The 7,115-nt window shown below is 39.9% G+C and overlaps 1 protein-coding gene across 1 annotated transcript in view; it reads right to left on the bottom strand.

The window, feature by feature from the left end:
• LOC106883973 (N-acetylgalactosaminyltransferase 7) overlaps positions 1 to 7,115 on the bottom strand; it is a 20,735-nt gene that overhangs the window by 10,076 nt on the left and 3,544 nt on the right. The gene's annotated exons all lie outside the window — the stretch shown is intronic.

Here is a 7,115-nt window from a genome sequence, read left to right as displayed (position 1 = left end):
GGTGACACGTAAAAGCACCCACTACACTCTCTGAGTGGTTGGCGTTAGGAAGGGCATCCAGCTGTAGAAACTCTGCCAAATTAGACTGGAGCCTGGTGTCGCCATCTGGTCCACCAGTCCTCAGTCAAATCGTCCAACCCATGCTAGCATGGAAAGCGGACGTTAAACGATGATGATGATGATGATTTATATTTATATATATATATATATATATATATAGAGTATATAAATATATATACACACATATAAAAATACACATGCATATATATATGGGTACGTGGGAGAGGGCGTGTGTGTTTATATACACACAGGCACAAACAAACACCCTCTACCGCACACCCAACATTAGTTGATTTTATTGATCCATTGATCTCAGTATTCTGTTGGCCCATAAAACATTAAATCTGCAAAGGTTCTTTCTCTAGATGTGTGTGTGTGTGTGTGTGTGTGTGTGTGTGTGTAGTCTTCTGCTTTTCATCTTTCTCTACTATTGTCTTGCATGTTCTTTTATGTAAACATGGCTGATTTTATCGTCACAGTAAAATAGGAGTTGGAAGAAGTATCTGACATTAATTAATTTATCACCTACAACCAAGAACTTAACTGTCGATCCGCAATGGTTTTTCATTCTAAGGGGATGTAGAACATTTGCTGTATTGGATCTTTTAATATTATTATTAAAGATGAATGGAGCTATATCACCATTACTCTTTCTTGACCCCCCCCCCTTGTTATTTTCTTCTGCCACTCCAAATTATATTGGGTTGTCCGGAAAGTTTGTGCCGATTTATTGTAGCTTACCTTTCGAACTTATTTTAGAACATGGTTGAGTCCATAAAATAGGATTTGACTACACCTCCATTTAAAGCTCGGTTTAAGCTATCCTTTCGTGGAAGAAGGGTTATGTTCCTATAACCTGTGTTAGTTCTGTAACCCTTTAAAATGGAAGATAAGAAAGTTCATTTTCAGCACTTGATACTTTTCTTTTTCCGTAAAGGGGAAAAATGCCTCACAAGCAACCAAAGAAATATGCGCAGTTTACAGGGATGTTTCTTTATTCGAAAGAACTGTACGGAAGTGGTTCGCAAGGTTCCGAGCCGGAGATTGTAGCCTTATTGATAAAGAGCCATCAGGCAGACCATCCACTACAGATGATGACCAAATCAAGTCATTAATTGAGAATAACCCACATTGCACAACCTGAGAATTGGCAGAAAGACTCAACCTATCAAAATCCGTCGTTCATGAGCACCTGGTAAAACTTGGGTACACAAATCGCTATGATGTTTGGGTACCACACGAGTTGAATGAGAAGAACTTTTTGGATCGCATTTCCATCTGTGATTCGCTTTATAAACAGAATGAAAACGCATCTTTTTTAAGGCAGATTGTGACAGGTGATGAGAAATGGATTATCTACTGAAATGTTCAGAGAAAGCAATCCTAGAGTAAGCAACATGAGCCACCCTTAGCCACCCCAAAAGCGGGTCTTCACCCTAAAAAAAGTCTTGTTTTGTGTCTGCTGGGGTTGGAAAGGAATTCTGTACTATGAGCTTCTCCCAAGTAACCAGACAATTAATTCTGAGAAATACTGCACACAACTGGACAAGTTAAAAGCAGCAATTCAAGAGAAACGTCCAGAATTGGCCAACAGGAAGGGTGTTGTTTTCCAACATGATAATGCAAGACTACACGTTCCTTTGGGAACCAGACAAAAATTGCTGCAGCTTGGCTGGGATGTGTTACCCCACCCTCCATATTCACCAGATATTGCTCCTTCGGATTTCCACTTATTCAGGTCTCTGCAGAATAGTCTTAATGGTAAAAATTTCAATTCCTTGGATGACGTAAAAAGATACCTTGATGAATACTTTGCCATGAAACCACCTCGATTCTGGGAAGAGGGTATTTTCAAGTTAAAGGAAAGATGGAGACGCATTGTGCAACAAAATGGTTCATATTTGGTTGATTAAAAATGTAATGGCAAGTATTTATTGACCTTTTTCTTTCCTTTAAAAATCGGCACAAACTTTCCAGACAACCCAATAGTAAGCTTTAAGTATTTTCTCCCTAAGTTCATTCTGTTACAATAATAGCAATAAGCAATGTAATTCTTTTATTCTCTAGTTCTGATGAAAAATTTTCTAAGAAATTATAATAGAATATCCTGTATGTTGAAAACCTATATGGTCTTATGCCTCCAAGGAGAGCAGTTTATTTCATATTGATGTAATTCTTGCATTGATCAATTAAATGGAGCCGCTTGAAAGAGGTGTAATGCACTAATACCTGGACATCCTTGTTACTTATTTATATCTATATATATATATAGATAGATAGATAGACATACGTGCACATGCATATTTGCTACATACATGTTGTTCGTTAGACAGCTGCATCATAAATAGAACAATTAAGGATAAGAAGACAAGGAAAGCACCTTGTCCATCAAGTACATCTGAAATGCTTAATAACTCTAGCAAAGTATGTTTTGGGTAAGTCACCCACATCGTCAAACATGAAGATGACATGCACAATTACTGCTGATACAGCATCACTTTCAAATGCTTTGTGAACAAAAGTTGTGCACAAGGGAGAAGAAATTACCGCTGTGTGTGTGTGCGTGCGTGCGTGCGTGCGTGCGTGTGTGTGCGATACAGGTGGATAGATATGCAAACATGTATATTTACCATACAGCTGTCATTCCTTTGACAGCTGTTTCATAAATAGAACAAATAAAGATAAGAAGACGAGAGGAGCACCTTGTCAATCAAAGATAACCTCTGACCTGTTTAATAACTCTAGCAAAGTTGTGTGTGTGTGTAAGGTGCATGCTAAATGATTAGGGAATTTAGCTCATGATTGTAAGGTCATGAGTTCAATTCTTGCCAGTATGTTGTGTCCTTGAGCAAGACACTTTATGTCACATTGCTCCAGTCCACTCTGCTGGCAAGAATAAGTTGTGCTTGTAGAAGGTAAAAAAAACAGGTCGGGATATAGGAGGTGGTGGTGGTGAGTGGTGATAAAGGTAGGATGGAGAACAGCAATATAATAAACCTGCAGATAGGTCAGAAAATAGGGAGACAATATGTGAGGTGGGGCAGAGAGCGAGAGAGAAGGAGAGTGGTACAAGGACAGAGATGGAGGTCAGAGTTATGAAGGGGTGACTACAGTGAATGAGATGAGGGTGGGGGTAGGTATTGACAGATGTTAAAGATGAAGTATGGCAGTGTGTGTGTGCATGTGTGCATGTGTGTGTGTGTGTGTGTGTGTGTGTGTGTGTGTGTGTGTGTGTGTGTGCATGTGTGTGTTATCATCATCATTACTGTCATCGGTTTAATGTCCACCTTTCCAAGGTTGCATGGGTAGAGATGGAATTCAAGGAAACAGATTTTCTATGGCTGGATGTCTTTCCCATCGCCAACCCCTATCTGTTTCCAAGTGCCCAAGGCCAAACATACATGCATGCATACATACAATCATCATCATCCTCATCATCATTTTAACATCTGCTGTCCATGCTGGCATGGATTGGACAGTTTGAGCAGGGCTGGCAAGCTGAGGGGCTGCACCAGACTCCAGTCTGATTTGGCAGGGTTTCACTGGAGTGTGGTGCAGCCCCTCAGCACAGGCATGGCTGTGTAGTTAGGAAGCTTGCTTCCCAGCCACATGCTTTCGGGTTCAGTCCCATTGTGTGGAACCTTGGGTAAGTGTCTTCTGCTACAGCCTCGGACTGACCTAAGCCTTGTGATTGAACTTGGTAGGAGGAAGCTGCAGTCATATGTGTACATGTGTGTGTGTGTGTGTGTGTAAGTGCTTGTGCCTAACACACACACACACACATATATGTACACACACATACACATCCATGTGTGAGTGTATATATGATCGTTTATGCCACTTAAAACCAAAGATGTATCCTAACATGGCAGTTCAACAAATAAACATTAATCATAAATGGAATACCCAACTTAAAATTAATTACTGGGGTTGAGATGCATAAATAAACCCTTAAAAAAAGAAATTGAATAAAAATATATAAATACCATGTTTTAAAAATAATTAATGGCAATAGAAGCAGTATTAGCACCAAAACATAGTCTTCATCTCCAACTTAACATGGAGGTTGTATTCATCATCATCAACAACATTTAACATCCATTTTCCATGCTGGCATGGGTTAGGTGGATTGACAGAAACTGGCAAGTCTACGGGCTGTACCAAGTTCCATAGTCCGTTTTGGCTTGGTTTCAATGGCTGGATGCCCTTCTTAAAGCCAACCACTCCACAGAGTGTACCAAGTGCTTTTTACGTGGCACCAACATCAGTACTTTTTACATGGTACCAGCACCCACATCTGCCTTTAGAGAATCTCTCATAAGAACTCATGGTGCATAAACGGAAATGCACTCGAAATTTTATCATAATATAATTTCGAGTGCGTTTATACAGCAAACAACACAGCATTCAGTGTTGTAAAACAACCTCCATGTTAAGTTGGAGAGCAGGATTACGATACTTAAATTTTATTTATCCATATTTATTTATATTACTTTGATTGTAACAATTAGGATCATTACAAACATGGCTCACACAACTGCATCCTTAGTTACATCCTCACTACTGCTTAGCCTTCATATATGTCTTCACTCTTTTACTTGTTTCAGTTATTTGACTGTGGCCATGCTGGAGCACCGCCTTTAGTCGAGCAAATCGACCCCAGGATTTATTCTTTGTTAGCCTAGTACTTATTCTATCGGTCTCTATATATATTTACACACAAACATTATATATCGTCATCATTTAATGTGTTTTCCATGCTGGCATGGGTTCGACAGTTTGACAGGAACTGGCAAACCAGAAAGAAGAATGCACCAAGCTCTATTGACAGTCTGCCTTGGTATGGTTCCTATGGCTGGATGCCCTTCGTAATGCCAACCACTTTACAGAGTGTAGTGGGTGCTTTTTATGTGGCACCAGCAGCTGTGAGGTAACCAAGTAACATGCAGAACAAGACCCCCTCAACAGGTGGAGATGAGGAAGGCATGAAATCATGATTTTTGAATAACTGATGAGGGGAGAGCATGTCTAGTATGCAACTTTTCCAGGTGTCCCTTTGTCGTCCTTCTATGTAATATTTTAATCTATATATATACAGATATATGCATAAACATACATATATACATAATGTGTATGTAATACATGACTATACAAAGGGCTACTGAAAAGTTCCTGGTTTAGGGTAAAAGAAATTACAGGAGGATCAGTTAATTATGATTTTACTGAACATATTCTCCTCTCAGATTCAGACAGGTATTGCAGTGGTCCTTCAGTTTTTCTAAGCCCTGTAAAAGAACTCGGAAGGTTCGGCCTCCAACCAGGCCTTTCATGACACCCTTAAAGCCAGGAACTTTTCAACACCCCCTCATATGTATTACAATAAATGACAAGAGAGTCAGAGCAATGAGGCTGTGGCAGTCATCATGTGTGAAAGACTGCATTGGCTCACTGCTATATCTGTTGTCCTGCTCCTCTGTGCAGCCTCTGTTGCCGCTAATAAGCTGTTCTTGCCTTTATCTTATCACTATTCACTCACCTTCTTACATAACCCCGGTCGTTCCATCATACTCTTTCTCCTTTTAGCCATACATTCAGGTCTTTCTCATGTCACTGTTCTCTCTCTCTCCTATCCACCCTGCTTTAGCCAGCTAAGCAAGTCTACCATCCTGGGTCACTGCGTACTTTCTCCACTTACAGTATCATCCTTTTCCGTATACTTCATAGGCTACTAAATACTCTCCACACCCAAACATGGAAAACCTTTCTCTAGAAGCAGGTCGAACGAGAAATGGATCATCAAAGTAGGCTACACTACTAAAAGAAACCAAGGTAATTTTCCATTGGTGTGCCATTAAGAAAGTCTCGCAGGTGCAGTGTACCTGTGACAGCCCTACATTTACCATGTACAAGGCACTCTACCACCTGTGCTGGTGCCACAATAGAAAGCCTACACAGCACCTCGCATCCCTTTACAGCAATGGTTCTCAACTGGAGTCCATATAAGATTTTGTTGTAAAAAAAAAACAAATTATGCAAGAAATTAGCTATACTTCTACTCTCACAAAATACTTAAACATTTTCTTATGCATTTCCCAATAATATTTAACTGTAAAAAGTTTAATAGGGTTTTTAAACATCAAATGGCTGTAAGGGTTCGTCTGAGTAAAACTGGAGTCAAAGGGGTTCATAGGTAAAAAATGATTGGGAACCACTGATATTGGGCAAGTGATTAGAGATTTAGACAACCACCTGTATTCTACAGGTGTCACAGAAAACTAAATTTAGAACAATGGGTAAAGTGGTCAGCAACGAAGCAGAGCTGTGAGGCCGCTCAAGTTGTGTCTCACTGGGAACTATTCAAACAATGAGGAAATGTCAACTTGTACACAAATTAAACTGGTTGGTGGTAGGAAGAGTATCCAGCCATTGAAACCAAACCGAATGACACGTATGATCACCAGTGTATGGGCCTAGAAGTTCCCAATAACAAATGAATCGGATCATGATGATCCGGCCAGCCTATGTCAGATATAATGCATTAACTGTAAATACAACGGCGAAGGTAAAGAATACGCACACCCGGGTGTTTAGGGTTAGGAATAGGGATCAGGGTTACGCCGAAAGCGGGTGGTGTGCGTATTCTTTACCTCCGCCAATACTACACCCAGGCTCATAACTCTAGATGCATATCTGTAATTATTGTAGGGTATTCGAAGGGTAATTAAGTAAATACAGGTATGAAATATTGGTAGAACCATACCGAAGTCTAAACAAAGAAATCTAATCAGTCAAGGACATACATACATGCAAACCAATATAAAAAGGTAGAGACGGACTATATGTAATCTGAACCTTTCCCCCACCTTATTTTTTAATTTTTTTTTTACGGAATCCCACGTTTTAGGCTATGGAGATTCCGATTCTGAAAAAAAATTGTTTGAAAAATTTCAATCCCCTCCCCCACCAAGCAGGCTATTTACATGCTAGAAATAACAGCCAAATCTCACAAAACTAGTGTTAGGGTTAGGGTCAGGGTTAGGTTTACCCTGTGGATC

The sequence above is a fragment of the Octopus bimaculoides genome, chromosome 26 (genome assembly GCF_001194135.2).
Source record: "Octopus bimaculoides isolate UCB-OBI-ISO-001 chromosome 26, ASM119413v2, whole genome shotgun sequence".
Classification (NCBI taxonomy): Eukaryota; Metazoa; Mollusca; class Cephalopoda; order Octopoda; family Octopodidae; genus Octopus; species Octopus bimaculoides.
Note: the sequence above shows the minus strand (reverse complement) of the source record. Positions and strands in the feature narration are given on the sequence as shown.